The sequence below is a fragment of the Oryctolagus cuniculus genome, unplaced genomic scaffold (assembly GCF_051225735.1).
Source record: "Oryctolagus cuniculus isolate XC-2025 breed Fujian yellow rabbit unplaced genomic scaffold, ASM5122573v1 ptg000037l, whole genome shotgun sequence".
Taxonomy (NCBI): domain Eukaryota; kingdom Metazoa; phylum Chordata; class Mammalia; order Lagomorpha; family Leporidae; genus Oryctolagus; species Oryctolagus cuniculus.
Window position 1 is genome coordinate 1,422,574 of NW_028301697.1, and position 13,459 is coordinate 1,436,032.

The following is a 13,459-nucleotide window of genomic DNA, read 5'->3' on the forward strand; positions in this document are numbered from 1 at the left end:
GACGACGGAACGGCGGCCACCTGGTGTGAGTTGTTCCTCAGACTCCCGCAGAGCGGCCAGATCCGACGGCATTGCTTCCTTCCCTCAGCTCCGGCATGAACTCAGGATGTGAGGGCGATCTGGCTGCGACATCTGTCACCCCATTGATCGCCAGGGTTGATTCGGCTGATCTGGCTGGCTAGGCGGGTGTCCCCTTCCTCCCTCACCACTCCATGTGCGTCCCTCCTGAAGCTGCGTGCTGGGTCGAAGAGGACGACCTTCCCCGCTAGAGGAGGACCGGTCTTCGGTCAAGGGTATACGAGTAGCTGTGCTCCCCTGCTAGAACCTCAAAACAAGCTCTCAAGGTTTTGGTTTTATATTTAGACTTTTAATTAACCTTGAGTTGCTTTTGCATAGTGTATGAGGTGTTGGGGTATCTTTTCAGGCTTCTACATATGGATAATCACTTTCCTTTAAACCATTTGCTAAGGGGATTCTTCTTTCTCCTGTTTGTTTTCTTTCTTTTATTAAATAGGGGTTGGCTGTAGAAAAGTCAGTTTATTTCAGCTGCCTATTTTTTCCATTGAACTATGTGTCTGTTTTTCCAACAGTGCTAACACTGCTTCTATTTTTTTTTAAGATTTCTTTATTTGAAAGGCCAGATGCTTCTTCCAAGTCTCTCATGTGGGTGCCAGCACCCAAGAACATGGTCCATCTTCCACCAATTTCCCAGGTGCATTAGTAGGGAGCTGGATTGGAAGTGGAGAACCTGGTCTTCGAGCAACAACATATGGGATACATGCACAGCAGGACAAGGCATTAACCTACTACACCACAGCATCAAACCCTTCCTTATTTACTTCTGCTGTGATCTTTCATTATTCACTTTTCTACTGCCCCACAACTTGACTCATTCCTGTTTTTTTTTTTTTTCTGGGTCCTGGAGGATGGTAGTAGGTTGCTTCTGGGATATCTTTTTTTTTATGTTAGTAGGTACTTGGTAATCTAAAATCATAGTTTTTACTTTCTATATTTCTCTGCTAATCACGAGGACCTTCTAGATGACAGCAGAAAATGCTAGCAGAAATGAGGATATATTAATTTGCTAAGAAAATACCACAGAGAATATGATTTAAATCATGGAATTTTACTTCTCAGAGTTGTAGAGCTTGAAAATATCAGATCAAGGTGCTAATAGGCTCGATTTTTCCAGAAGCCCTTCTCTGATGTGACAGACACATCTATCATTTGATCTGCTTAAAAGCACTTTCTTCAGGTAGAGTTATGTTGGTGGTTAGCACTTCAGTGTTTGAGTTTTAGGGAGGCACATTTCAGTCCACAACAGCAAAGGGGCCCTGTGGTCTACTTCAATGACAGCCATCTCTGCGGAGGATAGAAAGTTTGAAATCAGCATTAGGATTTCTCACATTATTACTGTCAGTGCTATCTCCATCAAATGTGCATTCATGTACACACAAACAAAACTACCTGTACACATAAACACATTCAACAGTGGAAATGCCTGATGGTTGTGTACAGATAACATCAATATAATAATCCATAAGATGGCCTATTAGCAGACATTAAAAGAGAATTAGAAAGAATGACAACAAAATCTGCAGTTACCTATATTTATGTCTATATGTATGATATTCAGTATTTATAGTTGCTAAAAGATGAATACTGATGTGTGGAAATAAAAGCTAAACCTTACCTTGCAATATTGCAGCCTAGTCTACATGAAAGATGTCTTCCTAAAACCTTTCCCTGGGCCCACTCTGTGGCATAGTAGATTAAGCATCCACCTGCAGCACCAACATCCCACATGGGCACCAGTTTGAGTCCCTGCTCCTGCACTTCCAATCCAGCTCTTTGCTAATGGCCTAGGAATGCAGTGGAATATGCCCTGAGTGCTTGGGCCCCTGCACCCATGTGAGAGACCTGGAGGAAGCTGCTGACTCCTGGCTTCTGGCACCTGGCTTCAGATCGGCCCAGCTCCAGCCATTCTGGCCATTTAGGGGTGAACCAGTGGATAGCAGACCTCTCTTTCTCTTCCTCTCTATATCTGTCACTCTGCCTCACAATAAAGAAATACATTTTTTAAAAACTTTTCCCTTTTTAAATTTCTTAATTGTTTTAAAGATTTATTTATTTATTTATTTACAAGTCGAGTTACAGACAGAGAGGAGAACCAGAGAGAAAGAGGGAGGTCTTCCATCTGATGTTCACTCCCTAATTGATTGCAACTGCCATAGCTGTGCTGATCCGATGCCAGGAGCCAGAAGCTAGTTCCAGGTCTCCCAGATCGGTACAGGGGCCCAAGGACTTGGGCCATCTTCTACTACTTTGCCAGGCCATAGCAGAGAGCAGGATCAGAAGTGGAGCAGCTGAGTATTGAACCGGCCCCCATATGGGATGCTGGAGCTTCAGGCGAGGGTGTTAACCTGCTCCACCACAGCACCAGTCCAACATTTTAAATTTCTGATACTCTAAAGTAGCAAAGGACTGCATTACATCTAGGAAAGATGTATTTAAAAATTATAAATCTAGTGCATTTTAGCAGAAGTCCTAACAAATACTTCTGATTTTCTCAACATTATGTATAAATAAATGATAGAATGAGTCATTGTCAGATTAATAGAAGGAGTTTGAGAGGATTGTCTCTCTTTCAATTGAGTTGAATAGTTTGAGAAGCATTAGCTCTTTAAAAGACTTGTAGAATTCAATAGTGAGGCTGTCTGATCCTGGACTTTTCCTTGTTGGGAGGGTCTTTATTACTCATCCAATCTCTGTCTTGGTTTTTGATTTGTTTAGCTTTTCTATGTGTCTTCATGACTCAATTTTGGTATATTGTGTATGTCCAGGAATCTGTTGATTTTTCCTCTAGGTTTTCCAATTTGTTAACCATCACAACAGATGCCCGCATCATATATTGCAGTGCTAATCTGCGTTTTGGGTACTCCACTTCCAAATCAGTTTCATGTTAATATCCCTGGGAAGCAATGGATAATAGCTCAAATTCTTTCCTTCTTGTCATCTAATTTGGAGAACTGTAACCTCAATGGGGACTTGAAACCTGGTCTTGCACAGTGGTAGCCATATAGAAAGTGAACCAGCAGATGGGAGATCTCTCTGCTTCTCTTTCCTTCTCTCTTTGTCTCTGTGTCTCTCTGCCATTTTTTATCATATTAAAATATTTAATTACTTATTTGAAAGAGTTACAGAGAGAGGGAGAGACAGAAATCTTCCACCACCTAATTCATTTTTGAGATGACTTTAATAGCCAGAGTGTGGCCAGGTTGAAGCCAGGAGCTTTTCCTCCGATGTGCGTGGCAGCATCCCAGCCACTTGGGCCAACTTTCCCTGCTTTTTCAGTCCATTGGTAAGGAGCTGGATCAGAAATGGAATAGCTGGTACTTGAACTGGTGCACGTAGAGGATGCCAATGTAACAGATAGCAACTTTGTCCACTGCACCACAACCACCAGCTCCTCTTTCTGCCTTTCCAATAAATAAATCTTTTGAAAAAGAATTTAAGGTAGTAAAAGTAATCATGACTGAGCAATGACAAATTTATTGAAGTGATCGACTTTCTTAAAGGTCTATTTATGAATTTGAAAGGCAGCACTAGAAAGAGAGAGTGGGAGAGATGGATCTTCCTCCTGGTTTGTTCGCTCCTCAAATGGCTGCAGTGACTGTGGCTAGGCCAGACTGATATCAGGAGCCAGGGGCTTCTTCCAGGTCTCTCACATGGGTGCAGGAGCCCCAATATTTGAGTCACCCTGTGCTGCTTTTCCAGACACATTAGCAGGGAACTGGATCCGTTTGGAGCATTAATGTCTATGATACTCTCCTTGCAGTTGAAGGATTTAGAATCCATTTCAATTATGGGTGGGCCAAGTACAACAGCTCCCAATTGTCCAAGGTTTGGATTAGATGGGTTCTGAGAAATTTTGTTAAAATAGTTATTAATCATAACTCTCAGTTTAAGCTTTTCTTACCAAATTTTCATGTTTGCTGATGTTTATATCTATGGGAAAATTGGGTCTCTGGATTGCAACCAATGAAAGCATCCAGACTAACAGTAATAAGGTCAACAGTCAGCAGAATGATGTCCAGCTGAACTGAAATAGCTTTTCTTATTTGGTAGAGGGGTTACCTCCTGCATTATACTGACATACTGACATAGACAGTAGATATTGGAGCCTGTCTCTTCTGCCAAATGGAGAATGCCGCATTTTGATCCATCATATATATTTATATATTATAATCTATATTATATATTTCTATACATAATATAGAATTACATATAATTATCATAAATATATAATATATAATTATATATAAATATTATATATGAATTTATTTATATATAAATATATAATTATTTCTGATCCAGCTCCATACCAATGGATTGAAAAACCAGTGAAAGATGGTCCAAGTGCCTGGGTTGCTGCCACACACATTGGAGGAGGAGCTCCTGACTTCAACCTGGCCACACTCTGGCTATTGAAGTCATCTCAATAATATATATATATGATATATACAATAGTTATAATAAATTATATAATATTATCTGTTTATAATTATTATATATTATATAATATATGATAAAGCATAATATATTTTATATATGAATATATTTATATACATAAATATATATAAATAAATGTAAATATATATATATATAGAATTTATTTACGTATTTGACAGGTGTACTTACAGACAGTGAGAGGAAGAGACAGAGAGAAAGGTCTTCCATATGCTCATTTACTCCCCTAATGACTGCAATGTCTGCAGCTGGGCCAATCTGAGCTAGGAGCTTCCAGGTCTCCCACATTTTGGCAGGGACCAAAGCACTTGGAACAGCTTCTACTGCTTTCCCAGGCTATTGCAGAGAGCTGGATGGGAAAAGGAGAAATGGGGACTAGAACTGGTGCTCATATGGGGTGCCAGCATTGCAGGTAAAGGATTACACCACTGCACCACAGTGCTGGCCCCAGTCTATCCTTTATTAAGGAGATCTCAGTAATCATGTTCAGGTATTGCTGTCCTATATTCATGGCCAAAGTCCTAGCAGGCAACATGGTTTGGAGAATCATAAGCACAAGGTGTGTAGGAGACTTCATTTCTCATACAGCACAGTTAATAACAAGGTTCCAAGAGGGGAAATTACTTGCATCATAGTCTTTGAGAACTAATGGACAGCACAGGTGATCTAAAGAATTTAGAAGGTTTGTGAGCCCCTAGAGTGAAAAAGTCACTGGGAGCACAAGGACAGTGCCTAGAGTTTATTTTGATGGATTTTAGCCCCTTTCATTGGAGGGAGGCCCGAAGAAGCTGGACTGATTAGTAAACCTCAGAAGTGTCTTTTCAATGTGAAGGCAAACTGAGACTGAGGGGTTTTTGGAAAAACGTTGAACAAAAGACATTTCCCACACGTGGTTAAGACACATCATTTATCTACTGATTTTCATCAGATCTGTTAACATTAGGTATAAGGTACGGTGGACATGGTGGATGGCATATAGCAATATGATTTTAGTAATATATCATGAGGTGCTTTTTTTAAATGGATTTAGCAGGTAAAATTGGGCTACCTAATGGGATGTAGCTGGAATAATCACCTTTTTGTTAAATAAATCTGAGGTAATAAATGTTAGTGTATGAAGACATTGAGTTTTCTTTTATTGGGCCTTCTTGGTTATTTTAATCTGGGATCTGCGAATTCTCATTTTCTTTATTTTATTCCTCATCATGTCGGACCAACTCTGCTGCTTTGGGGATTTTTTTAGTACATCTGACATTTGGAAATTTAGACAATAGTATAGTTAAAATGAGATGTACCAAGTAAAGTATTTATTTTTATTCTGATACATATTTTGGAATTCTTCTAAAATTCCTATTGAGTATCCTTGTTAAATTTAGTTGCATCCCAGGTTAAGACTTATTGGAGGCAGGCTCCATGGCTCAATAAGCTAATCCTCCACCTGCGGTGCAGGCACACCAAGTTCTAGTCCTGCTGGGAGAGCCAGATTCTGTCCCAGTTGCTCCACTTCCAGTCCAGCTCTCTGCTATGGCCCAGGAGTGCAATGGAGGATGGCCAAAGTGCTTGGGCCCCGTACCTGCATGGGAGACCAGGAGGAAGCACTTGGCTCCTGGCTTTGGATCAGCGCCATGTGCCAGCCGCAGCACACTGGCGGCAGCGGTCACTAGGGGGTAAACCAACAGAAAAAGGAAGACCTTTCTCTCTGTCTCTCTCACTGTCCACTCTGCCTGTCAAAATAAAAAATAATTTTTATAAAAAGACTTATTGGAGCCACTTTAGTGATTACACCCATGAAACTTTGTTAATAAATGCAACTAGAACCTGGGAAAATTGATGTATATCTTATGCTGTAGAGACTTAAGATTGAACATCTTTTTTATCTTTTTTAATTATATAATTTAAAAACAAATTTTAGATTTTTTTTTTTTACTTTACTAAGTCACAGCTCTGGCCCCATTAATATGACTTAACAATGTTTTTTCCTCTCAGACTTATCTCTATTGTTTCAGTTAACTGCATGCCTTTTCTTTACATTCAGATTCCCTCAGCTGTCAAAGCTTATTCATCTTAATTCTGTTGTTCCTATTTCCCTCCCTTTTATTCTGTCCCTAGGCTAATTGAGATCATGATTCTCCATTCCTTCTGTGTGGTGTCACAGTAGGCTTGAAGTGTTCTTTTTCTCTTCTGATTTCTAAAGAAAGAAATTATGTATTCCCCCAGTTTAGATATTTTAATAAAGCACTCTAAAACAAAGGTTAAATGTTCTTAATTTGACAAGAATTTTCAGGGCCAGTGGTGTGGCATAGTGGGTAGAGCCACCACTTGCAGTGCTGGCAGCTCATATGGATCCAGATCTCTGCTATAGCCTGGGAAAGCAGTAGAAGATGGCCCAAGTCCTGGGCCCCTGCACCCATGTGGGAGACCTGGAAGAAGCTCCTTGCTCCTGGCTTTGGATTGGCACAACTCTGGCCATTGCAGCCAACTGGGGAGAGAACCAGTGGATGGAAGACCCCTCTCTCTTCTCTGCCTCTCTCTGTGCAACTCTGACTTTCAAATAAATAAATAAATCTTTTAAAAAAAGATTTTTTTCTAATTTTAGATTTGTTCTACTTCATTGCCACTTCAGGGTGTGTGTAAGGAGTGCATATCCAGTTTTTCTATTTTGGAATTTGGGGATTTTGTATTAGCTCTGCTGTGTATTCATTTTTCTTGAGCATTGGTGATATCTTCTCCTTAGTTGTATTAAGAGAGAGAGCAATAGCCCTCATGTCTTTTTAGGTAAGTAAGACATATTAAAAACAGAGCATTCAGTATACATTCATAGTATTTTGACTTGTTCAATTGATTTACGTGACCTCCCTTGGACATTCTTGGTCTCTGCTGTACAACTTTCTATACTCATTAATTCTTTGATATTCTCAAATCCAGAAAATGAATGACTCAACAGCTGTGTTCCTGTATTTGCTGGGATTCAGGGTAAGAAGCAAAGTGGAGGTGTTCAGGAATCTACAGGTACATGCTACATAGCAAAGCACATCATTTCCTATACAAAGTGACTGGGAAATCCAGAATCTTTTGCACACATATTGGATCCTGAACTATTACTGGACTATTCAGTAAGATTTTAATGTATTTATTTTCTGTGTGTGTGTTTGTATTTCTAAATAAACTCTGCTGGGCTACTTAACATTAACATGTATTGCAGAATTCTTTCATCAGTTTTTACTTTTAAAAAGTTTCTCTTTCAGTTTTATGGGAGAGGGTAGAAGTTTCCTGCTATGTAACTGAAAATTCATTCATTCATTAAAGTTAAAAATATTTGTTGCAAATTGGTAGAATACTATTAATTCTCATGTGATTTACATGAAACTAAATACATTCTCTATTTTGTTTTGCTTAAAATTTCCGCATGTGTGGACTTCTTTTTTCCTTCTTGCCCCAAATCCCTTTTTGTATTGGGATGGCAAATGGGTTTTACACTGGAGAAAACATGTTATTTTGGCAAAGAAGTACTTAGCGTTCCTGCTTCAAGTATTCAAATATTGCATTGGAAATCAGTATATTTGTTTACTGTACAAATGTCCTTCATACAATTTTGTAATCTTCTGGGATGGGAGAGGAAGCAGGAAATAGGAGGATTATGGGTGGGAGGGATGTTTTGGGGGAGGGGAAGCCACTGTAATCCAAAAGCTGTACTTTGGAAATTTATATTTATTAAAAAAATTAAACAATTTTGTAATCTTCATCTTCCTTTTTATTTCATCCTTTTTTTAAAAAAATTCATTTATTTTACTTGAAAATCAGAGTTACACAGAGAAGGAGAGAGAGAGAGCAGTCTTCCAACCGCTGGTTCACTCCCCATTTGGCCACAATGGCTGGAGCTCTGCCAATCCAAAGCCAGGAGCCAGCAGCTTCTTTTGGGTCTCCTATGCAGGTGCAGGAGCCCAAGGGCCTGGGCCATCCTCTACTGCTGGATAGTAAGTCTTACTTGCCTAAAAAGATGGATAGTAATTTGAGTAGCCAGGACTTGAACTGGCACCCAATTGGAATGTCAGCACTGCAAGCCACAGCTCTACTTGCTACTCCACAGCATCGGCCCCCTAAATTCTTATGAGTATTGCTACACGATTGGAATTTATAATTGATAATGCTGAACAATTGAAACTGTCTTATTTACAATTGTAGGACTGGATATGGCAGTTCTACTTGAAGTAAAGTATGTAGCCTGCTTATTGTATGATTTTCGGAAAAGCATGTATTTATATATAACAGCAGATCTGTTAATCATTTAAAAGTGAATTGTCATGATTACCCAGATGTAAAGAATGCAATATGTGCTAATGAGTTAGCAGTCACAGACATTTAGAATTAGAGGGATTTTAGAACTTTTTCAATACTGCAGTTTTTATGAAAAACTAATAATTTTTTTTATTTGACAGGTAGAGTTATATACAGTGAGAAATCAGAAAGGCCTTCCTTCCATTGGTTCAGTCCCCAGATGGCTGCCACAGTTGGAGCTGTGCCCATCCAAAGCCAGGAGTCAGGTGCTTTCTCCTGGTCTCCCATCTGGGTGCAGGGCCCAAGCACTTGGGCCATCCTCTACTGCCTTCCCGGGCCATAGCAGAAAGCTGGACTGAAAGAGGAGCAACCAGGACTAGAACACTTTGCCCATAAGGGATACCAGCACCACAGGTGGAGAATTAACCAAGTGAGCCACGGCGCTGGTCCCTGATAAATTTACTCTTAACAAAATATCAAAATATCTTATTTAGTATAAAGTTAGTAGTGAAAAGAGACTACCTTGTTGAACACAGAAATTTGAGATTATATTTCTTGGTATTAATTTGCATCTTAAGGCTTATTGCCTAGTTTATTTCAATATTTCAATCTAATATTACTAATAATATCTTGTACTTAGTGGTTCACTGTGTGCCAGACAATATTCTTTTGATTTTTTAAAAGATTTATTTATTTATTTATTTGGAAGTCCGAGTTACACAGATAGTGAACAAGAGGAAGAGAGAGAGTTCCTCCATCTGCTTTTTCACTCCCCAGATGACCTAAAAGGTCAGAGATATGCCAATCTGAAACCAGGAGCCAGGACCTCTTCAGGGTCTCCCATGCAGATTCAGGGGCCCAAGGACTTGGGCCAACTTCCTACTGCTCTCCCAGGCTATAGCAGACAGCTGAATGGAAAATGGAGCAGCCTGGACTTGAACCGGCCTCCATATGGGATGCCCCCACTGCATGCAGTGGCTTTACTAGCTACACCACAGCACTGGCCTCAAGACAATGCTCTAAAATGATGCATTAATTATTCCCAAATATTGAAAAGTGGCATGGTACACATTTGAATGTGTTGTTTTGTACTAGTTGTAGAAACAGTTTAAAATATATTTATATTTAAAAATGTAAGCTTTGATCTAAAGGTTTACTTTCCCTTAAGGTGCCTGTTTGGAAACTGAGAGATCATTGAAGTCTCAAGATAGAGTACAACTGATCTTATCCAAGCCTCCTTTATCACATGAGGATGCTAAATGCCAAGCCCAGAGAAGTAAAGTGAATTGTTCAAGGTCACATAGGTAAGTTGTGGCAGGGATAATTCTGTATTAGCATTAGGTATCCTGATACATAGGCCACTGTTCTGTCAATTTTGTACTCCTTCTGGAGTTAAAGATTCTAAGTTGTGGAAAATTGAATTTGGAAATTTAGTGGTTGCTATGTTGTTATGGTGAGAAATTTCTGTGTATAGCTATGAGTTGCTTAAATTTTATTCAATATATTTTTCTAGTATGTTTGCTATTTATTTGAAATGTATAACAAATAGCTTCATCTATTTGCCAAAAGAATTTTTTAAAGATTTATTTATATTATTTGAAAGTCAGAATTACACAGAGAGAGAAGGAGAGGCAGAGAGAGTGGTCTTCCATTCACTGGTTCACTCCACAGTTGGCCTCCATGGCTGCAGCTGTGCTGACTGGAAGGCAGGAACCAGGAGCCTCTTCCTGGTCTCCTATGCAGTTGCAGGGGCCCAAGGACTTGTACCATTTTATAGTGTTTCCCAGGCCATAGCAGAGAGCTGGATAGGAAGTGGAGCAGCCAGGTCTTGAACTGATGCCCCTATGGAATACCAGCACTGCAGGTGGCAGCCTCACCCACTATGGCACAGTGCCAGCCCTTGCCAAAAGAATTTATAGAAGCTATTCCATATATACACTTAACAATTATTTAGTTACTTGACATGAACTATCCCTGCATATTTGAAAATTTTGAATGGTATCACTTGGGTTTTAAGAATGTTATATTTTAGGTCTCTTAATATTTTTAGTGATGATGTTTTAAAAGCCCTTCCTGTTTTATGAAAAATGATAAGGATTTTGTTTTACAATGGCCATAGTATTACTACTTAAAGCAATAGATTAAATAACACTTTTAAACAAAGTCATTTAATACTAAATTCTAACACACTGGTATATTTTAAAGTGAGAAACTGGATTTCTTTCAGATATTCTAAAGAAGAATGATAATCAAAATTGAAGACATCTACAGTTTTTAATCACTTGTTTTAAATATTGGTCATAATGGTCCAATTTTGAGTTTAATTTTAATTAGCTTTTAAATGATTCAATATGTTTTATAGAAAAAATTCGGAGAACATAATTATATACTCAACCTCCCTCCCTTCTTTTTCCTTCTTTTTCATTTTTTTTAGCTTATGAAATGACATTTTCAGTTTACATTACATTAAAAACGGTTGTTGAATCAAGGGACAAGTTTAACAGGCAAAAAGCAAAAAGATCGTAATTTAGAGGGAATACAGACAATGGCTCTAAACAATATTTGAATATCACATCTAAACAATATTTGAATAAATTGATAAATATTTTAATTTCTCCTACTAAAATGCTCAAAGTCTTTAATTATTTATCAAATATTAGTGCAAAATTATGGATTTAAATGATCCCAAAAAGTGATGAATTTTTGTGTAATAAAGTCCAATTTTTGTCAAGGCTTTTTGACAGTCTCACAGAAAACTTATGTTTGTGAATGGGAAGAATAATACCAAAATATCCATACTACCAAAAGCAATTTGCAAATTCAATGCAATCCCAATCAACATACCAACGATGTTCTCAGAGCTAGAAAAAATGATGCTAAAATTCACATAGAAACATGAGAGATGCTTAACATCTAAAGCAATATTATAAAGCAAAAAAAAGCTGGAGACATCACACCATATTTTAAGACATATTACAGGGGTCAGCACTATGACAAAGCAGGTAAAGTCACCGTCTGCAGTGCTGGCATCTCATATGGGTGCCAGTATGTTTCCCAGCTGCTCCACTTCTTATACCCCTCTCTGGTATAGCCTGAGAAAAAAGTAGAAAATGGCCAAAGTCTTTGGGCCCCTGCACCTGCATAGAGACCTGGAAGAAGCTCCTGACACTTGGATTCAGATCAACAGAGCTCCGGCCATTGTGGCCATTTGGGGAGTAAACCAGTGGATGGAAGACCTCTCTCTCTCTCTGCCTCTACCTCTCTGTAACTCTGCCTTTCAAATAAATATACTGCAAAAAAAAAAAAAAAAAAGAAGAAGAAGTGTTAGCACTGATATAATAACAGACACATAGTTCAATGGAAAAGACTTGGTAGCATAGAAATAAACCCAAATTTCTACCAGCAACTCATATTTAACAAAGGAACTAAAATGAACTGGAGAAAGAAGAATCTCTTTCACAAGTGGTGCAGAGGAACTTGATTATCCATATGTAGAAGCCTGAAAAGAGACTCCAACATCTCTTACACTATGTGAAAGTGAACTCACAGTGAATTAAAATGTAATCATAAGACCCAAACCCAAGTAAACATAGGGAAACTCTAAATATTGTCAACACACAATAGCTTTTGGGTAAGATTCCAATAGCAATAGTCACAAAAATAAAAACAGAGACATTTGAGTATATCCAACTAAGATACTTCTTCACAACAAAGTAAACATCAGAGTGTAGATACAATGAACAGATGGCAGGAAAAATTAAAACTCTGAATGTTTACAGATTTCCAGAGCATTTACATGAATTGGAAAAACTCCAAAAAATACAGTGAAGAAACAGGCAAGGATCTGAATAGACATTTCTCAGAAGAAATGTACATGGTCAAAACATGTGAATATGCCCGATGTCACTAGCCATTATGTAAATATAAATCAGAACACCATATCAGTCTCCAACACCTGTGGGAGAATACAACACTCAGGTGTTTGTGTGTGCAGCAAGTGGGTTTAGAGGACCCTGTTCACCTCTGGAGAGCAGAGCCTACAGGGAGGTAAAGAAACCTTACTGCGCAGGGGCATGCTAATCTTCTCTGTATCGTTCCAATTTTAGTATATGTGCTGCCGAAGCGAGCACATGTGCTGCCGAAGCGAGAAAGAGATGAAAAGAATTTATCTCAACTAGCCACTAATATTCAAGAAAAAAGGTCTTCAGGAAAGCCAACTCAACTGACATTTTCATGTCATTGTTAAATAAAGGAAAAATTATCTAGGTTCAGCAATACGTAGTTTATAAGAGAAAGACTACAGAGTAATTTCCTTGGCATAGAAATAACTTTGTCTTTTTTTTTTTATCTATGAGGGCTTGCTATCACCACCACACACCCACATCCCATATACAAATGTCTGGCTTGAGTGGTAGCTTCTCTGCTTTGAGGCAAGTTTCTGCTAGTGTGCACCCTGGGAGGAGACGGAGGATGGCAGAAGTGCTTGGGTCCCTGCACCCAAATGGGACATCCAGAATGAATTCCCAGTTCCTGGTTTTGGCTTGGTCAAGCTTTGGCTATTGCAAGTGTCTGGGGAGTGAAGCAGTGGTTCCCTCTTCCTGTCACTCTGCCTTTCAAATCAATAACTGTTGTTGGTAATGACTAATAATGATAT

General features: G+C 38.8%; 1 pseudogene; it reads right to left on the reverse strand.

Moving 5' to 3' along the window:
- Nucleotides 1–12,867: 12,867 nt before the first annotated feature.
- On the reverse strand, nt 12,868–12,935 carry LOC149119066 (U6 spliceosomal RNA; annotated as a pseudogene).
- Between the last annotated feature and the right edge of the window lie 524 nt (nt 12,936–13,459).